This window comes from Scyliorhinus torazame, chromosome 1 (assembly GCF_047496885.1).
Source record: "Scyliorhinus torazame isolate Kashiwa2021f chromosome 1, sScyTor2.1, whole genome shotgun sequence".
Lineage (NCBI taxonomy): Eukaryota > Metazoa > Chordata > Chondrichthyes > Carcharhiniformes > Scyliorhinidae > Scyliorhinus > Scyliorhinus torazame.
The window spans coordinates 412154029-412175811 of record NC_092707.1 but is presented as its reverse complement, the minus strand read 5'-3'; positions in this window follow the sequence as shown (position 1 = coordinate 412175811).

The following is a 21783-nucleotide window of genomic DNA, read 5'->3' as shown; positions in this document are numbered from 1 at the left end:
GGAGTATAAGTGTCGGGAAGTCTTGCTGCAACTGTACAAGGTTGTAATAATCCACAGGAGGCAGGGGTTCCGTCACTACACCAGTATTGATTTGCAATAACTTATATACAAGAGCAGCTCCAAACAGGGCTACTAGCATTCCAGTCAACCTAAGACTGCGTCATAAAGCCGACACAGGTGCTTATATGGGCCCCCTCAATGAGCTATCATTGAGGGAGCTCATACTCCAATTGGCCAACCAATAACGCCAATTGGATGTCATTACACCCCACCCCCCCCGCAAAGGTCCGAGGAATTCCTGCCAGCTGGCATTCCTCTGAGCTTCTTCCTGCTCCTCCTGTCCGGGTCTGTCACCTCTATGTCGTCCGCCGGGGCGTTCTCCGACGTGGGTGGGGTGTACCTTATAGGTGCCCGCCTTTTCCTTGACGACCTCCTTGGAAGTTGTACTTCCTCCTCCTCGGGGAGAGGTGTCGCGGCGGCCTTGTCAAACGTGTCCATCTCCGACTCTGACGCCTGGATGACGGGGTCTGGAGAAATTGCTCGGGGCTGGGGTGTGGGTATCTTTCCCGTCTGAGCTATCCCAGCTTGAGGCGGTCCTGCTTCGACTGCCTCCAGGTGTGGTTCCGCTGCCCTTATTTGGTCTCGGTGTTTCTTCAGCACCTTACCTTCTATTGAAACTTCATATGACATGGGCCCTGTTTGGGACTCAACCGTGCCTTTGACCCACGTTGGTCCATTCCCATAATTCTTGACCCAAACCGGTGCCCCCACCTGGAAATGTCTCTGCTGCCGACTATTATCATGCCCCCTGCGTTGGACCTCCTGTTGTTTCTCCACTTTCCCCGTTGAATTTGGGAAAAGGAGACTCAGCCTCGTTCGCAGCCACCTCCCCATTAAGAGTTCAGCTGGCGGTATGCCCGTTGTGGAATGCGGTGTTGTCCTGTAATCAAACAGCCAGCGGGAGAGCTTTGTGTCCATTGACGCTGCTGGCTGCTTCTTGAGTCCCGCTTTTAGTGTCTGGACCGCTCTCTCTGCCATGCCGTTGGACGCTGGATGGTAAGGGGCCGTTTTGATGTGGCGGACTCCGTTTCCCTTTAGAAATTTTCCAAATTCCCCACTTGTGAATGCCGTTCCATTGTCCGACACCACTACCTCCGGAAGTCCATGTGTTGCAAACGAGGCCCTGAGTTTTTCAATTGTCGATGCTGTGCTTGCCGCGTTCCCCGGTGGACGTCCAACTATTTGGAGTGGGCGTCCACTATCACCCAAAACATTGAGCCCATTAATGGGCCTGTGTAGTCAATATGCAGGCGGGTCCACGGTCTGCCTGGCCATTCCCACGGGTGCAATGGTGCAGCTGGTGGCACTCTTTGCCCCTGTTGGCACTCCTGGCACCGACGTACCAAGGCTGCTATGTCTGTGTCCAATCCTGGCCACCAAACGTAGCTTTGAGCGAGCATCTTCATTTTAGACACCCCTGGGTGTCCATGATGTAACTCGGTTAAGATTGCCCGACGGCCCTGAGCTGGGACTATTACCCGGGCTCCCCATAATAGGATACCGTCTTCTACGGTTATTTGGTCCCTTCTGCTCCAGTATGGGTGCATCTGGGGCTCCACTGGTCTCTCCAGTTCCCCTGTTAGCAGTAAATGCTTCATCTTGGCTAAAACTGGGTCTTTTTGTGTCCACAACCGAATGTGTTGTGCGTCCACTGGTAGGGTGGCCAAAAAATTTAGAGTAATGACTGTCTCCTCTACTTTCGGTATTAGCGGTGGGGTGTCGGGGAGGGGAAGTCTGCTCAAAGCATCTGCATTTGCTCCTCGCGTTCCCGGTCTGTGCTCCAGAACGTATCTATACGGTGCCAGTATATTGGATTCTAGCTGATGCAATCGGGGGTATTGACTTGTCTTCTTTTAATAACCCTAATAACGGCTTATGGTCCGTCACTATGGTGAATTTCCGCCCGTACAGATACTGGTGACATTTTTTTACTGCAAATATCACCGCCAGTCCTTCCTTCTCGATTTGGGCGTACTTTCTCTCAGCCATCGGCAAGGTCCTCGAAGCATAGGCTATTGGCCGTTTTTCCCCATTCCTTCCTTGATGGGCTAAGACGGCTCCTACCCCGTAAGGTGATGCGTCACACGTGACCACCAACTCCTTCCTTGGGTCATAATGCTCGAGGACATTTTCGGATGGCAGCTGTTCCTTAATGTCCCTAAATGCTCGGTTTTGGCGGGCGGACCATTTCCATTCTTGTCCCTTTTTTAGTAGCTGGTGGAGGCGTTCTAGGATGTACGCCCTATTTTCAATAAATTTGCCACAATATGTTACCAATCCTAGAAATGATCGTAGCTCCTGGACTGTGGTGGGAGCTGGGGCTTTTATTGCCAATGGGTGTAAGCCCGACTCGTCTACTTTATATCCCAGGTACGTCACTCGTGGGGACAGAAAAACACATGTTTCTCTTTTCAGCCGTACGCCTGCCTTTGCGAAACGCCTGAGCACTTCCTCCAGGTTCCTTAAGTGTTCCCTGTTTGTCCTACCCGTGATTAAGACATCGTCCAAACAAATCGCCACCTGCGGTAGTCCCTGCAGAATATTTTCCATCGTACGCTGGAATATAGCGCAGGCTGATGACACTCCGAAGGGTAGCCTAGTATAACGAAAAAGTCCCTTCAGGGTGTTGATCGTAGCGAACTTCTGGGAGTCCTTGTCCAGTTTTAACTGCAGGGAGGCGTGGCTCATGTCCAGTTTCGTGAACAAAAGCCCACCTGCCAATTTGGCATATAGGTCGTCTATTTTCGGGATCGGGTATTTGTCCAGCAGTGCGTATTTGTTTACTGTCTGTTTGAAATCTCCACAGAGACGTATCGAGCCGTCTGGCTTCAAAATTGGTACCACCGGCGCTGCCCATTCCGAGAACTGTACTGGTCTGATAATGCCGTCGCGCCGTAACCTTTCTATTTCGACATCTACTTTCTTCCTTAATGCAAAAGGTACCGGCCTGGCCTTACAAAATTTCGGAAGGGCTTCTGGGTCCACGTGCAAAGTTGCTTTGGCGCCTATAATTTCCCCCAAACCTTCTTGGAAGACCTCCGGGTATTTTTGGAGTACTCCACTCAACTGCCCGCTTCCACTCTGGAAAATTTTCATCCAATCTAAGTTTAGGTCTTTCAGCCAGTTCTGTCCTATTAAGTTCAGTCCGGAGCCCTCTACTATCGTCAATGGTAATCTGAGCAATTGTTTGTCATATTCCACGGGTCCATGAGTCGTGACTAGAACTTCCAGGGGTTCCCCCATGAAGGTTTTAAGTTTTGTCGATGTTTTTGTTCGGGTTAGTGGCTGGAGTCCATCTTTGATTTTTTAAAATGCTGCCACTCCCATTACTGATACGGCCGCACCCGTGTCTATTTCCATTATTGTCGTCCGACCGTCCACCCAGGGGGTAATCTTAATAGGTTCTGCTTTCTTTGTCGCAATATTATAGAACTGTTCCCCTTCGGAGGAGGATGGGGCATCTAGGTTGTGTACCTCCCTGCGTCCCCACCTGCTATTCCTCTTTTGCCACCTCCTTCTAGGGTTTCTGTCGCTGTTACCCCACTCTGTCTGGTGCCAGAAACGGTCCTTCTCTGTTGGGGGAGCCTCAGCCGGTTGTTCCCTCTGTCTCCAGTTAGTCCTAGCAGACTTGGGGGCAGTTCTGGGGTTTTTCTTTGGCCCTCTGTTCCTCAGGCTTTTCCTGAGGGCGGCTATCTGGTAGCTGGACCCATTGTGGTAGTCCCTCTCCCAGGTATCTACCTCCATTGGCATGCCCTGTAGTTCCTGTGCCCCACTTGCTGCCTTTTCCAGGGACAGTGTGAGCTGTAACGCCCGCCTGCAGTCTAGCTGCGTTTCTGCCAACAGGCGCTTCTGTATTTGGAGATCATTTATGCCACACACTAACCGGTCCCGAAGCATTTCATTTAGCGTCGAGCCGAACTCACATTTTTCCGCCAGCCTTCTCAGGCGGGTCAAGAAATTTGTGACTGACTCTCTGTCTTCCCGCTTCGTTGTGTAGAATCTGTACCTACCCAAAATGAGGGGTGGTTTTGGGTCATAGTGCTCTTCCACCAATTTTGTTAATTCTTGGAAAGGTATCGTGTCCGGCGTATCGGGATAAGTTAGACGACGTATAATGGCGAAGGCTGAGGGTCCGCACGCCGACAGCAGTAGAACCTGTTTCCTTCCATCCTCCGTTATCTCATTGGCCTGGAAAAAGTAACACATTCTCTCCACATCCTGGGACCAGTCCTCAATAGTCGGGTCAAATGCATCCAACTTCCCAAAAAGAGGCATTTTTGAAAGAGCAAGCTTACCCTCCGAGTGCGGCAGCTGGTCTCCGCAAGGTTCTTTGTTTACCTCGTTTTTGCCAATTGGAGGTCATTCCAAAGGTGCTGGTGAGACCACATCTGGAGAGCTGTGAACAGATTTGGTCCATTATTTAAGATAAGATATTATTCCATTGGAGGCGGTTCAGGGAAGGTTGACACGGGTTGGAGGGATTGTCTTTGCAGCAAAGGTTAATCTGGTTGTTGGGACGCTACTTGTTGGAAGTTGGAAGAATGAAAGGTGATCTCAGTGAATCTTATTCTGAATGGGCTTGACAAGTACAATGGTGAGAGGCTGTCCGCAGCCAGCACGCCAGCTTCCTGATCGCTGGGACCACACGCGGCCCGCTCCGTCAGGAACTCGGCCCATCGGAGGCGGAGCATCGCGGGTGGGCCGGCTGATGACATGGCAACGGCGTTCTGACTGCGCGCGGCATGCGTCCCGATGAAGCCGATTCGGAGGGGGAGGAGCATAGCGAGCCGGAGTCAAACCGGCGCCTGCCCCGATTCTGTCGATGGGAGTCATTCTCCGCCCAATCGCCATTCTCGATTTCAGCGTCGGGAAATTCCGGAGAATTCCGCCCATGGAATAGATTCTATGGAACAGGAGATGTATTTAAGCAGAGACAAGTGGTTACTCGGGAAGTGAATGGATCCAATGGGAAAGTGAAAATGAAAGCAAATTACTGCGGATGCTGGAATCTGAGACAAAAACAGGAAATACTGGACAATCTCAGCAGGTCTGGCAGCATCTGTGGAGAGAGAAGGGAGCGAACGTTTCCAGTCTGAGTGACTCTCTCCCAATGGGAAGCTTGTTGACCACAACAGCTGTTCCTGAAAAGTCTGATGATCTGATTGAACCACAATCATTAACGTGATACCAGGAAACAGAAATTGGCCGAGGTTTGAACACACACAAAAAAACAAATCCACACGGATATGAAAATGAAATGAAAATGAAATGAAAATCGCTTATTGTCACAAGTAGGCTTCAAATGACGTTACTGTGAAAAGCTCCTAGTCACCACATTCCGGCGCCTGTTCGGGGAGGCTGGTACGGGAATATTGTATGGTACTGCTGTAATATATTTAGAGATTAATGAGTTTCATTTTGCAGAACCTGTCTTTCACAGAATAAAGGTAAATCAAGTGCACGTTAAGAAAAGTGGTTTACGAACGGTGAGGGGTTGACTGTGTGGGTAGCAGGGCTGACAGAGTCGAGGGTTTATTAACCTCTGCCAGGGCCAGTGGGGGTGGGGGGCAGGTGTTCAGAGTCAGGGGCCTGTTGATTAAGTCATCAATACAAAATATAAACACACAAACCTGTTTCCCGAATCCCAGCCTGTCCACCACTCACACCAATGGGGATCAATTAGAATCATGAAAACTGCACTTACTGGTTACATTCAGCTGTGATCCATTCCCACTGATATCTCCCCACACGGAGCAGTAATAGACGGCAGTGTCACTGGGCTGCACGTTGCTGATTGTCAGGATGAAGGTTTTATTGGACGTGTCTCGGGAAGGATGGAAACGCTCAGTGAAACCTGGACTCCGTTGTGTGTTGTTCTTTATATCATGTGTTAAAACCCTCTCCATATCTTTCCCTGGCAGCTCCCGGTTCCAGTGAACATCGGTGTGTGTCACTGCGGCGTTCCGCATGGTGCACTGTAACCGTGCAATGGTGATTTTGAAAAAAATGACCATTGATAAGCAGAGAAATAAAAACACTGAACAACATGAGGCCATTCATTTCCTGTTGACTCCATTGTGGATCACCCCACTATTATATTCCTTTGCAAAACTGGACCCAATCTTGGACTGGATTGGATTTGTTTATTGTCACGTGTGCCGAGGTACAGTGAAACGTATTGTTCTGCTTACAGTCCAGACATATCATTCCGTAAATGAAAAATACAAAGGCCATACATGTATTTGGAATGTATATAAATGATTTGGAGGAAAATGTAACTGGTCTGATTAGTAAGCTTGCAGATGACACAATGTTGGTGGAATTGCGGACAGCGATGAGGACCGGACCGTCAGAGGATACAGCAGGATATAGATTGGTTGGAGACTTGGGCGGAGAGATGGCAGATGGTGTTTAATCCAGACAAATGTGAGGTAATGCAGTTTGGAAGAACGAATACAGATGGGAAATATACAGTAAATGGCAGAATCCTTAAGAGTGTTGACAGGCTGAGAGATCTGGGTGTTCAGGTAGATAGGTCACTGAAAGGGGCAACGCAGGTGCAGAAGGTAGTCAAGAAGGCATACGGCATGCTTGCCTTCATTGGCCGTGGAATTGAGTTTAAAAATTGGCAAGCCGTGTTGCAGCTTTACAGAACCTTAGGTAGGCTGAACTGAGAATCTGGTGTTCAATTCTGGTCGCCACACTACCATAAGGATGTGGAGGTTTGGAGCTGGTACAGAAGTGGTTTACCAGGATGTTGCCTGGTATGGAGGGCATTAGTTATGAGGAGAGGTTGGAGAAACTTTGTTTTATCTCATTGGAACGACATAGATTGAGGGGTGACCTGATAGAAGACTACAAGATTATGAGGGGCATGGACAGAGTGGATAGTCAGAAGCTTTTTCCCAGGGTGGAAGAGTCAATTACTAGGGGGCATAGGTTTAAGGTGCGAGGGGCAAGGTTTAAAGGAGATGTATGAGGCAGGTTTTTTTACACAGAGGGTGGTGGGAGCCTGGAACTCGCTGTTTGGGGAGGTAGTGAAAGCAGATACGATAGCGACTTTTAAGAGGCGTCTTGACAAATACATGAATTGGATTGGAAGAGAGGGATTTGGTCCCCGGAGTAGTGGGGGGATTTAGTTCAGATGGGCAGCATGGTCGGTGCAGGCTTGGAGGGCTGAAGGGCCTGCTCCTCTACTGTAATTTTCTTGTTCTATGTATAAATACGCAATGTAAATACATAGACTCAGGCATCGGGTGAAGCATACAGGAGGGCAGTACTACTCAGTAGAAAAGATGTGTGAAGCGGTCAGATCAGTCCATAAGAGAGTCGTTTAGGAGTCTGGTATGAGTGGGGAAGAAGCTGTCTTTGAATCTGTTAGTGAGTGTTCTCAGACTTTGCATCTCCTGCCCGATGGAAGAAGTTGGAAGAGTGAATAAGCGGGATGGGAGGGGTCTTTGATTATGCTCCCCGCTTTCCCAAGGCAGCGGGGGTCAATGGATGAGAGGCGGGTTCGCGTGTTGTTGAGGCACGTTGCCTGGTTCTTCTTTGACACCAGTATGATGATGGTCTTCTTGAAGCAGGTGGGAACCTTGGAACGGAGTAGGGAGAGGTTGAAGATGTTTGTGAATACATTAGTCCGTGCAGCATGTGACTGCATGACCAGGGACCCCGACCCAAACCGTCGCTTTCCGAGGGTTCACTTTCACGAAGCCCATCTGACTTCGGAAGCTGTGACGGTGGGTATGGGTGTGTCCGGGGCTGCTGGGGCTGTCGACAATGGTTAGAATCTATCATGGAATTTACCCATTGTAGCGCACAATGACTTACGAGAGATGAATAGAGATGAAGTCGATGAGGCTTTATTAAGCGTGACTTGTTCCCCGCAGTTCAGCAACAGTCTGGAGCTGCGGGGAGAACTCCTGGTTCTTATACTCCGCCTTCAGGGCAGAGCTAGAGATCAACAGGCAACCAGGACCCGGGATCTGTCAGCCAATGGCATCACACATGACCCCTAATGCATACTACCACATTCACCCCTTGTTAAAAATGAACCCGGCGGGGTGGTGCTTCGCATGGTGGTAGGAGTTTACAAGGCTGGTCCTGGGAGGAAAACTTTTGCATGTCATTACAGTGCCCTACACTTTGCCCTACACTGGGCTATGTACTGGGTTTGTGAACTATTTACAATATTCGTAAGAAGAAAAAAAGAACATTCTCGTTAAAGTCCACAACATTCTTGTGTTGCACCGATGTCACGAGTCGGTCGGGCGGTCTGGTCTTCCTTGTCGATCGCCTGAGCCCCGGTGGTGGTGCAGGTGCTTGTTCCAGCGTTGTCGTCTCCGGGAGCTTTATGGTGTCTGCTTCTGCTTCACTCCTGGTCGGACATGGGAGGAGGACCGATACTCCCAGGAAGGGGGCAGTCGCGGGGTGCGCCAGTGGCAGGGAGGGGGTGATTGGTGTCGGGGGGGGGTGCGCATGTTGCCGGCGGGCGCCAGGTCTCGCAGGGAGACCGTGTCCTGTCGGCCGTCGGGGTACGCCACGTAGGCGTACTGCGGGTTCGCGTGGAGGAGGTGAACCCTCTCGACCAACGGGTCCGACTTGTGCGCCCGCACATGTTTCCGGAGCAAGATGGGTCCTGGGGCCGCCAACCAGGTCGGCAGCGACGTTCCAGAGGAAGACTTCCTGGGGAAGACAAGGAGGCGCTCATGAGGCGTTTGATTAGTGCTAGTACACAGCAGCGACCGGATGGAGTGGAGAGCGTCCGGGAGGACCTCCTGCCACCGTGAAACTGGGAGGTCCCTGGACCGTAGGGCCAGTAGGACGGTCTTCCAGACCGTGCCGTTCTCCCTCTCTACTTGCCCGTTCCCCCGGGGATTGTAGCTGGTCGTCCTGCTCGAGGCTATACCCTTGCTGAGCAGGAACTGGCGCAGCTCGTCACGCATGAAGGAGGACCCCCTGCCGCTATGGATATATGCGGGGCAACCTAACAGTGTGAATATGGTGTTAAGGGCTTTAATAACTGTGGCCGCTGTCATGTCGGGGCAGGGGATGGCGAAAGGGAAATGAGAGTACTCGTCCACCACGTTCAGGAAGTATGTGTTGCGGTCGGTGGAGGGGAGGGGCCCTTTGAAATCCAGACTAAGGCGTTCAAAGGGACGGGAAGCCTTGATCAGGTGCGCTCTATCCGGCCTGAAAAAGTGCGGTTTGCACTCTGCGCAGATGTGGCAGTTCCTGGTGACTGTACGGACCTCCTCCACGGAGTAGGGGAGGTTGCGGGACTTTATAAAATGGTAGAACCGAGTGACCCCCGGGTGGCAGAGGTCCTCGTGGAGGGTTTGGAGATGGTTTATTTGTGCTTGGCACATGTGCCGCGGGATAGGGCATCGGACGGCTCGTTCAGCTTTCCGGGACGGTACAAGATCTCGTGGTTGAAGGTGGAGAGCTCGATCCTCCACCTTAAGATCTTGTCATTTTTAATTTTGCCCCGCTGTGCATTATCGAACATGAAAGCGACCGACCGTTGGTCAGTGAGGAGAGTGAATCTCCTGCCGGCTAGGTAATGCCTCCAATGTCGCACAGCTTCCACTATGGCTTGGGCTTCCTTTTCCACTGAGGAGTGGCGGATTTCTGAGGCGTGGAGGGTTCGGGAGAAAAAAGCCACGGGTCTGCCCGCTTGGCTAAGGGTGGCCGCCAGAGCTACGTCGGAGGCGTCGCTCTCGACTTGGAAGGGGAGGGACTCGTCGATGGCACGCATCGTGGCCTTTGCGATATCCGCTTTGATGCGGCTGAAGGCCTGGCGAGCCTCTGTCGACGGGGTGAAGGTAGTGGTCTGTAGTAGGGGGCGGGCCTTGTCTGCGTACTGGGGGACCCACTGGGCGTAATATGAAAAGAACCCCAGGCAGCGTTTCAGGGCTTTGGAGCAGTGGGGGAGGGGAAATTCCATGAGGGGGCGCATGCGTTCGGGGTCGGGGCCTATTATCCCATTGCGCACTACATATCCCAAGATGGCTCGCCGGTTTGTGCTAAACACGCACTTGTCCTCGTTGTATGTGAGGTTCAAGGCTTTAGCGGTCTGGAGGAATTTTTGGAGGTTGGCGTCGTGGTCCTGCTGATCGTGGCCGCAGATGGTTACGTTGTCGAGATACGGGAACGTGGCCTGCAACCCGTGTTGATCAACCATTCGGTCCATCTCCCATTGGAAGACCGAGACCCCGTTTGTGACGCCAAATGGGACCCTTAGGAAGTGGTATAGTCGCCCGTCTGCCTCGAAGGCTGTGTACTTGCGGTCACTTGGGCGGATGGGAAGCTGGTGGTAGGCGGACTTGAGGTCCACGGTGGAGAAGACCTTATATTGGGCAATCCGATTGACCATGTCGGATATGCGGGGGAGAGGGTACGCATCTAGCTGTGTGTACCTGTTGATGGTCTGGCTATAGTCTATGACCATCCTTTGCTTCTCCCCCGTCTTTACTACTACCACCTGTGCTCTCCAGGGACTATTGCTGGCCTGGATTATGCCTTCCTTCAGCAACCGCTGGACTTCGGACCGAATAAATGTCCGGTCCTGGGCGCTGTACTGTCTGCTCCTAGTGGCGACGTGTTTGCAATCCGGGGTGAGGTTTGCAAACAAGGATGGGGGTTCAACTTTGAGGGTTGCGAGGCCGCAGATAGAGAGTGGGGGTATTGGGCCGCCGAATTGGAATGTTAGGCTCTGCAGGTTGCACTGGAAGTCTAATCCCAGTAATGTGGGCGCGCAGAGTTGGGGAAGGACGTAGAGCCTGTAGTTTTTAAACTCCCTCCCTTGCACCGTTAGGGTCACTATGCAGAACCCTTTGATCTGTACGGAGCGGGATCCTGCAGCTAGGGAAATCTTCTGCGTACTGGGACGGATGGTCAAAAAACAGCGTCTTACCGTGTCGGGGTGGATGAAGCTTTCCGTGCTCCCGGAGTCGATCAGGCATGGTGTCTCGTGTCCGTTGATCAGCACCGTTGTTGTCGTCGTCTGGAGCGTCCGGGGCCGTGCTTGGTCCAGCGTCACCGAGGCCAGACGTGGTCACAGTGTCTCAGCGTCTTCTTCGAACCCCGTGGAGCCGTCGATGCTGGGGTCCATTGTTGTCGTCCGAGATGGCGGCGGGGGTGAACAAAATGGCCGTCCCCATGCATCGCACATGGCTGGGGGGTCCCAAGATGGTGGCGGGGGTGGACAAAACGGCTGCCCCCATGCATCGCACATGGCTGGGGGGTCACAAGATGGCGGCGCCCATCCTCCCCTCGTGCTGGCCGGGACCCAAAATGGCGGCGCCTGCGGGTCGCACATGGGGCGCTGGGGGGGTTGAGGAGCGTTTGGGATGCGCTGGACTCTTTCTTCTCCGGGGACAGCGGCGACCCCCCGGGACCGACACACAGCCACGAAATGGCCCTTTTTGCCGCAGCTCTTGCAAATTGCTGCGCGGGCCGGGCAGCGCTGCCGGGGGTGTTTCGCCTGGCCGCAGAAATAGCAGCGGGCCCCCCGGAATGACCTGGCGTCTGCACCGCGCAAGCCTGTGAGGGGGGGGTTTGTCGCGACGGGGGTCCACGGAGCCGAAGGGGCTGCCGCGCGGTCGGGGCCGTACGCGCGGGTGTTTTGCGCGGCCACATCTAGGGAAGCTGCTAGGGCCCGTGCCTCTGAGAGTCCTAGCGACTCTTTTTCTAACAGTCTTTGGCGGATTTGGGGAGAGTTCATACCTGCCACAAACGCATCGCGAATTAACATGTCCATGTGTTCAGCCGTGTTTACCGGCGGGCAGCTGCAGGCCCGTCCCAAAATTAGCAGCGCGGCGTAGAATTCGTCTAGCGATTCTCCGGGACTTTGCCGCCTCGTTGCGAGTTGGTAGCGTGCATAGACCTGGTTCACTGGGCGAATGTAGACGCTCTTTAGTGCTGCGAACGCCGTCTGGAAATCCTCTGCGTCTTCTATGAGAGGGAAAATTTCCGGGCTTACCCTCGAATGCAGGACCTGCAGTTTCTGGTCTTCTGTGCAGACTGGAGCTGCGGGGAGAACTCCTGGTTCTTATACTCCGCCTTCAGGGCGGAGCTAGAGATCAACAGCCAACCAGGACCCGGGATCTGTCAGCCAATGGCATCACGGCTTCACAGTCCCACATGACCCCTAATGCATACTACCACACCCATCCTTCCACAGCCTGTGTACACTCTCCTCCAAATCTGACTCCACCTAGCCAGGGGCTGGTTTAGCAGACTGGGCTAAATCACTGGCTTTTAAAGCAGACCAAGGCAGACCAGCAGCACGGTTCAATTCCCGTACCAGCCTCCCCGAATGTGGCGACTAGGGGCTTTTCACAGTAACTTCATTTGAAGCCTACTTGTGACAATAAGCAATTTTCATTTCAGTTAATCACTTTCCACAGCCCGTGCATAATGAATCTATCACAGGCTTTTCACCTCACCCGTTTCTTCCTGATTCTGATTGATTCCAGTTTTGCTCGGGTTCATTGAGGCCAAACTCAGTCAAATGTTCTCTTGGTGTAAAAAACTGTTACTCTCCATCTCCAATGGTTGGGCTCAAACCCGGCACAAAGGAAGATGGTTGTGGTTGTTGGAGGTCAATCATCTCAGTGCCAGGACATCACTGTAGGAATTCCTCAGGGCAGTGTCCTCGGCCCAACCATCTCCAGCTACTTCATCAATGACCTTCCTTCCATCGTAAGGTCAGAAATGCGGATGTTCACCAATGACTGCACAATGTTCAACACCATTCACAACTCCTCAGATACTGAAGCAGTTTGAGTCCCTGTGCATCAAGACCTGCACAACATTCAGGCTCGCTTCACAAGTGGAAAGCAACATTCATGATACTCAAGTGCCAGGCAATGGTCATCTCCAACCAAAGAGAATCTAACCATCATCCCTTGACAGTCAAGGACATTACCATCGCTGAATCCTTCAGTATCACCATCCTGGGGGTTACCCTTAACCAGAAACTGAACTGCATTAAATATAGAAACAGTGTGGCTACGAGAGCAGGTCAGAGGTGAGGAAAACTGCGGCAAGTAACTCACCTCCTGACTGTCCAAAGCCCGTCCACCATTCAGTCAGGTGAGAAATGCTCTCCACTTGCCTGAATGACCGCAGCTCCAACAACACAAAAGAAGCTCAACACCATCCAGGAGAAAACAGCCCACTTGATCGGCACCCCATCCACCTCCTTAAACATTCAGTCCCTCCACCATCAAAGCAAGTAACAGCTGTGTGTACCACCTACAAGTGTGATGAATGTAGGAATTTCTGATATATTGTATTATATGTACTTGGTGGGGTAAGGGTTATAAGCCTGGGATAGAATGTGTGACTGCTGTAAGCATGTTTCAAAATAAATCCTAGTTTGAAAGGCAACACAGGATTGGGAGCCAGCGCTCCCAATGATGAAATTATTGTAAAAGGCTTGGGCTAATGCAGTTTTGTTTGGACTAAGGCGATTCCCTGTGGAGTTAATTAGATTTCAGCTTGGTAAGATGATGTCATTACTGGGTGGACCTAGGGTATCTGACATTTTGCAGGGAATGCAGGGCAGTGGAGTTCTAACTGAAGCTGTGACCAGAAGTTAAGCAGTTTGTTCTCTGCAGTTCAGTTAAAAGCTCTGTCTGCAGACAGAGAGCTGTGTGGCTGGAAGGGTGAACAAACCAGCTGAAACAGCTTCTAAGGCGATAGAGCCAGAGTTTCAGCATGGGTCTGACAGGAGTAAAGACACCTTTCTTTATCAAAGTAGATTAGCCAGGCATCCCTGTCGAGCAGGTATTCCTGAGAGCTAAAGGTACTGAAGGTAGACTGAGAGCTGAGATGTATTTTCTTGTAGTTTGAGTGGGAACAAAGATAGCAGTTAAGGGTTACTGTATTCACTGTATTGAGTAGTATTGTTGAAGGCGTAATTGTAAACTATTTTCAGGTCTGATGTGAAAGATACTTTAATACTGTGTTAGTTCTGAGGTTTGTTTACTATGTCCCTATTTCTTCATGAAATCCTTCCTGGAGTGAGGTCTCCTTTCCTCAAACTCTTACACAATTAAAATAAAATATTGGGGGTTCTGTCCCATATCCCAGCCACTGTTACAGTCTGGTCCAGGATCGCAATAGAAGATACACTGCAGAAACTCATCAAGCCTCCTTTGGCAGTAATTTCAAAACTCTACCATCCAGAAGGACAAAGGCAGCAGGCATTTGGGAACACCACCATCTGCAAGCCCCCCTCCAAGTCACTCACCATCCTGATTGGAAATATATCCGTTCCTTCACTGTCGCTGGGTCAAAATCCCGGAGCTTCCTCTCTAACTGCTCTGTGGATGTACCTACATTACAGGGACGGCAGCGGTTCAAGAAGGCAGCTCACCACCACCTCCACAAGGACAATTATGGAAGGACAATTAGGTTATGGGGATAGGATTGGACAGGGATAGAGTGCCCATTTGAAGGGTCGGTGCAGACTCGATGGGCGAAATGGCCTCCTTCTGCGCTGGAGGGATTCGATGATTCTATGATACGTTATCTTGGGTCTTTCTAATTTACTGATCGATCTGTCATGTGTCTTACTAAAATCAATGTAAACTACATCAGTAACGCTGCCCAAAAGATGTTGCTGGAGTGTGAAATACAGCTCCGCATGGATCAGATCCTGGAAAAGGTCCTCACAGCGGAAATTAATCAATCACCATAAGTTCCTGTTCATTGTGTAGACAGGGCCTATCATTGTGTAGGCAGAGCCTATCATTGTGTAGACAGGGCCGATCATTGTGTAGACAGAGCCTATCATTGAGTAGACAGGGCCGATCATTGTGTAGACAGAGCCTATCATTGTGTAGACAGGGCCGATCATTGTGTAGACAGAGCCTATCATTGAGTAGACAGGGCCGATCATTGCGTAGACAGAGCCTATCATTGAGTAGACAGGGCCTATCATTGTGTAGACAGGGCCTATCATTGTGTAGACAGGGCCTATCATTGAGTAGACAGGGCCTATCATTGTGTAGACAAGGCCTATCATTGTGTAGACAGAGCCTATCATTGTGTAGACAGAGCTTATCATTGAGTAGACAGGGTCTATCATTGAGTAGACAGGGCCAATCATTGTGTAGACAGAGCCTATCATTGTGTAGACAGGGCCTATCATTGAGTAGACAGGGCCGATCATTGTGTAGACAGGGCCTATCATTGTGTAGACAGAGCCTATCATTGAGTAGACAGGGCCGATCATTGTGTAGACAGAGCCTATCATTGTGGAGACAGAGCCTATCATTGAGTAGACAGGGCCGATCATTGAGTAGACAGGGCCGATCATTGAGTAGACAGGGCTGATCATTGAGTAGACAGGGCTGATCATTGAGTAGACAGAGCCTATCATTGAGTAGACAGTGCCTATCATTGAGTAGACAGGGCCGATCATTGTGTAGACAGAGCCTATCATTGAGTAGACAGGGCCTATCATTGAGTAGACAGGGCTGATCATTGAGTAGACAGGGCTGATCATTGAGTAGACAGAGCCTATCATTGAGTAGACAGTGCCTATCATTGAGTAGACAGGGCCTATCATTGTGTAGACAGGGCCTATCATTGTGTAGACAGGGCCTATCATTGTGTAGACAGGGCCTATCATTGTGTAGACAAGGCCTATCATTGTGTAGACAGAGCCTATCATTGTGTAGACAGAGCTTATCATTGAGTAGACAGGGTCTATCATTGAGTAGACAGGGCCAATCATTGTGTAGACAGAGCCTATCATTGTGTAGACAGGGCCTATCATTGAGTAGGCAGGGCCTATCATTGTGTAGAGAGGGCCTATCATTGAGTAGACAGGGCCAATCATTGTGTAGACAGGGCCTATCATTGTGTAGACAGGGCCTATCATTGAGTAGACAGGGCCTATCATTGTGTAGACAGGGCCTATCATTGTGTACACAGGGTCTATCATTGAGCAAACAAGGCCTATCATTGTGTAGACAGGGCCTATCATTGTGTAGACTGGTCCTATCATTGAGTAGACAGAGTCTATCATTGAGTAGACAAGGCCTATCATTGTGTAGACAGGGCCTATCATTGTGTAGACAGAGCCTATCATTGAGTAGACAGGGCCTATCATTGAGTAGACAGGGCCTATCATTGAGTAGTCAGGGCCAATCATTGTGTATACAGGGCCTATCATTGAGTAGACAGGGCCTACCATTGAGTAGTCAGGGCCTATCATTGAGTAGACAGGGCCTATTATTGTGTAGACAGGGCCTATCATTGTGTAGACAGGGCCTATCATTGTGTAGACAGGGCCTATCATTGTGTAGACAGGGCCTATCATTGTGTAGACAGGGTCTATCATTGAGTAAACAAGGCTTATCATTGTTTTGACAGGGCCTATCATTGTGTAGACAGGGCCTATCGTTGAGTAGACAGAGTCTATCATTGAGTAGACAAGGCCTATCATTGTGTAGACAGGGCCTATCATTGTGTAGACAGAGCCTATCATTGAGTAGACAGGGCCTATCATTGAGTAGTCAGGGCCAATCATTGTGTATACAGGGCCTATCATTGAGTAGACAGGGCCTATCATTGAGTAGTCAGGGCCTATCATTGAGTAGTCAGGGCCTATTATTGTGTAGACAGGGCCTATCATTGTGTAGACAGGGCCTATCATTGAGTCGACAGGGCCTATCATTGAGTAGACAGGGCGTATCATCTCTGGAGTTGAGAAAAATTAAAGATAAACTCATTGAAACATTGAAAATCCTTGAGGGATTTGGCAGGGGAGAACTGGGAAGCTGCTTCCCCTGGCTGGGGAGTTTCGAATGGGAGAATCACCATCTCAGAATAAGGGCTTGGCCATGAGATAAGGAGGAAAATAGTTGTGCACCTTTGGAATTCACGAGCACAGGAAGCTCTGTCCTGTTGTTGGGTGTTTTCAGGACTGAATTTGATCAATTTGTGTTCACTGAGTGAATCAAAGGAGTTGGGGAGAGGATGGGGGAATGGAGTGGATTGACAAGAGCAGATTAAATACTGGAGCAGCTTCGAACATCGTATGTCCAACACTCGTCCTTGTTTCTTCCATTGGTCAAATCCCACCACGGCACCCGAGGATTTTCAATACAGTTAATTAAATACATTTGCAAGAAAGATGTTATTCCCAGTAATGGTGATAATGAAATTGCCAGATTGTTACAAAGACCCATCTGGTTTGCTGATATCCTGCAGTGAAATAAATCTGCCATCCTTACCCAGTCTGGCCTGTAGGTGACTCCAGACCCACAGCAATGTTGTTGATAGTAACTGCTCTCTGAAATAGCCCAACAGGACACTCAGATGTATCAAACGTCTCTGATTGCAGAAGTTCAACAAAGCAGTTCACCACCATCTTCTCAAGGGCATTTAGGGATGGGCAATAAACGCTGACCTAGTCAGTGACAGACACTCCCATGGATCATTGAAAAGTTATTGATCCATTCTCATATCTCCACTCTTCAATTCTTGCATCTTTCACTCTCCAAACCACATTGCCACTCTGCATTCTGTGCCCACTACAGTATTGTGTGTGGCTGTGTATGTTTGCACGTGTCTACTCTGCTGTGGGAGGTAAAACAGGTTCCCAATCCGCTTATTGTTACTGTCACTCTGTCAGTGTGAGTCAGTATTGACTTACCTGTGACATAGAGCTGGCTCCCTGCTCCATGGATGTAGCTCCACACACTGCAGCTATAGACAGCTGTATCATTGAGGGTCACATTTACAATGGTCAGAATGTAACTGTTCCTGCTGAAATCTTGGGAATGCTGAAAACGGTCCTGGAAATCCCGGAACTTCCTGATGGTGCCATTTACAAACCAGCTCATCGTCCACTGCCTCTCGTACCCGGGTCTCTGGTGATACCAGTGGACATCAGTGTCATTCACACTGGCATTGTACATGGCATATTGTAATTCCACAGTCTCACCCTCTGGCACCTTGCTGATGTTTGGATACTGAATAAGGACTGGGTGAGCCAATCGACCTGTGCATAGCAAACAGATGGAGTTCAATGCAAAGAAATAGATTTTCCATCATTTAAAGTTTAACGATTCATTAAATAAAGTTATATGATGACTTGTTGTTTAATATATGAGTTTCCAAACAGATTGCAATGGACATGATGAAGAGTGTCAGGTGTGACTTAGGGGAAGTGATCACACCTCCGAGTTAGGAGGTCATGGGTTTGGTTCCAGTGCAGAGAGTTCCACAGATATCGAGACAATCTGTACAGTATTGAAGCTGCTCTTTAGGAGGAGCCATCACTGAACTGAGGGGTTCAGCCAAGTCCATCCTTGCAGCTCGAGATGAAATACCCCACACCATTATTTAAAGATCCCTAAACCAGATGATATGCCCATTTCTATCATTGCCGTTTGTGTGGGATTTGTGTGTTCCCTACAGCAGTGATTCCGATAGCAGGAGAAAGCAGGGAAAGACAGATAAACTATTCCCACCGTTTGGAGACTCTAAAATTAGGGAGCATGGTCTAGACATTCGGGCCAGACCGTTCAGGAGAGATGTCAGGAAGCATTTCTTCACTCAAAGTGTGGTCGAGATTTGGAACTCTCTCCCACACACAGCAGCTGAAGCTAGCTCAGTTGTGAAATTTAAATCCGAGATAGATTTCTGTTCAGCAAAGTTATTAAGGGAAATGGGCCAAAGGCAGGTATATGGAGTTAGCACGGATCAGCCATGATCTCATTGAATGGCGGGATAGGCTCGAGGGGCTGAATGGCCTACTACTGTTCATATTGTAAGGGCCACTCCTGTTGATTCCCTTATTTTCCATTTCATTTATTTTGCCACTATCATTTTTGATCCATGGATGTTTAATTGACATGTACCTTTAAACCGCGCAGATGAAGTGCTTGCAATCTAGTGCGTTGTGTTAACCTTTGAACAGCAGGCATTTTGGCACCCAAGGGAGATTGGAGGGATTCAGCTCGATTGGTTGCTTGGTGGCCAATGAATTGGCAAAAGGCTGTATTCTGCCCGGCGACAGGTGGTGATTGGATCCTATCCGAGTGGGATGGTTCCCAGAGAACCAAGGAAAGGACAGTCAGGCTGTGAACACTCAGAGAAGAAACTGTGTAAGTCTCTCTCTCTCTCTCCCTTTCCCCAGAAATGCTGCACAGCTGCTGTATTTCTGAATCTAAAGAGAACCTGGATGAATTTGCAGTGCAAACCCTTAGAGACTGAAAGCAGAAACCTCGAACTGAAAGCCTGGAGTGAAGGAAGGTGGGCTAGAAGACAACCATCTGCAACAAGGACTCTTATCCTTTAACTGTCACCATTATTTATACACCCCTCTTCTCCCTCTGTGTTTGTTTGTCTTGTGTATGTGTGTGTAGAGGGTGGGGTGAATTAAAGTGGGGGGGATGAGGAATTATATATTTGTTAGCCTGTTGTACTTGCTGCATATTTAATTCTAGTTGTTGTCATTGATAAAAATTAATGTTTTGAGATTTACAAACCTGGTGACTGTAATTATTGGGCGGTCAAAAATTTGGGAGTTTTTCGAAGAATTATTGGTTAATTTCAATTGTGTTGCGACTCCGGGTCCAGTGGGGCTGGAATTGACCGCACACTAGCTCGGGGGGTGGAAAAACTACATTCCTATTTTCCTGTGTAAATATATTTAATTGTCTGCGAATCGTGTTTGGACACCCTGAAGTTGTGATAGGTGATTTATAAACAATTGTTTCATTCATTTTCTGCTCAATGTAATTGTCCTAAAATAACAAGGCAAGGCTGGGACAAGGCAACCCGAATCTGAGAGTAATGTCCAGCTCCCGCATGCACCCTGACTAAAGTGATGGCAGCAGTGTGTGCAGAGGGCTGTGCCCAGCACCATGTCCTCAGAGAGACAGGCAGACAATGGGGGAGGCTCGGTGTGATGACACAATCAGATTTTGTCGCACTGGTTAATTTTCAGCAAGAGGGGACATGAGCAAGATTTTTAAATATTTAAAATGGGCTTGAGTAGAGGAGGCAGAATTTCCCAGTGAACAGCTCCCTCCAAGTTCAGGAATGTCGGGAAGAGTGAGATGAACAGTGTCAGGTTCCGGGGAATATTGACAGAACGGTGAAATAGGTAGAGCCGGGACAGATGAAATTTATCACAAAGAAGTGGAAAGTGACTCAGTTTGGTAAAGATGAGGAGAGGCAATGTGAATGAGTTCGTACAATTTTAAACAGGGTGCAGGGGCTGAGAGAGCTCAGTCGGTACGGGCACATTCCTTCAAACCTGTAGGACAAGTTAAGAAGGCTGTTTCATAACGTACACAGACCTGATGTTGTTGGGGGTGAACTGGTGATGTATTCGGGGAGGTTATGGTACCTGCATCAGCGATGGTCACTCATGTATTAATGTTTTGCAATGTCCAATTTGTAACTTTTTTGGAATTCTCAAAGCCGACCTGAATAACAGAAATAATGTTTTGGGGTTACCATCTCTATTCAGAGCTGATATGGGGACAGGAGAAAGATTTGACAATGCCATGCTCCCAGGGAGGAGTCACAGTCCCATGGAATATTGGGTTATAACATCACAATGGCAATTCCCCAGCCCATTCTCCTCTTCACTGGGAATGTTTGGTTACAGGATTCCCCTCTATGGAGTGATGTCATTGTGAATGCACTTACTGGTTACATTCAGCTGTGATCCATTCCCACTGATATCTCCCCACACGGAGCAGTAATAGACGGCAGTGTCACTGGGCTGCACGTTGCTGATTGTCAGGTTGAAGGTTTTATTGGACGTGTCTCGGGAAGGATGGAAACGCTCAGTGAAACCTGGACTCCGTCGTGTGTTGTTCTTTATATCATGTGTTAAAACCCTCTCCATATCATTCCCTGGCAGCTCCCGGTTCCAGTGAACATCGGTGTGTGTCTCTGCGGCGTTCCGCATGGTGCAGTGTAACCGTGCAGTCTGACCCTCTGTGACACGTTCCAGACTCGGAGACTGGATAAGGACTGGAGCATTCACCTCTTTAAGACAAAAATATCAACAAGTTATAACCAGTCTGAAGGTTGCAAATATCTGCAAATGTTTCAATGAGAAATGTATCCGCTGATGTTACCTTGGGGACAAAGTGAAGAAATTATCAAACGCTCTGATCTGAAAAAGCTAAAGATTTATTTGTTTAAGGTCACATGTTCAGCTGTCTCTGCCACTCCCCCCACCATTCCCAACTTCCCTATTCCTCCTCCGTGATCCCTATCACTGCAGAGTCTTCCCATTCTCCCTCCCAATCCCTCTCTCCATATTTCCTAATTGCCCCCCTCCCCCATTAATTTCTATTTCTTACATCCCCTGACACTTTGTCATTGTTTACTCTCGGGTCACACACTGGAGGCTTTCCTCAAATATTCAAAACCATTGTCATCAATCCTCTCTTCATAGAAACCATCCAGACATATCTGCCCCTCGACTGCTGACTCTTCATCTAATCTCAATCCATAAACCATCTCAAATCCACCTGTTCAATTCCATCCAGCGTCAGGATCCCGGACCCGACCCCAACATTTGTTAGGATCCCAGAGCAGACCCCAACATTTGTTAGGATCCCGGAGCAGACTCCAACATTTGTTAGGATCCCGGAGCAGACCCCAACATTTGTTAGGATCCCGGAGCAAACCCCAACATTTGTTAGGATCCCGGAGCAGACCCCAACATTT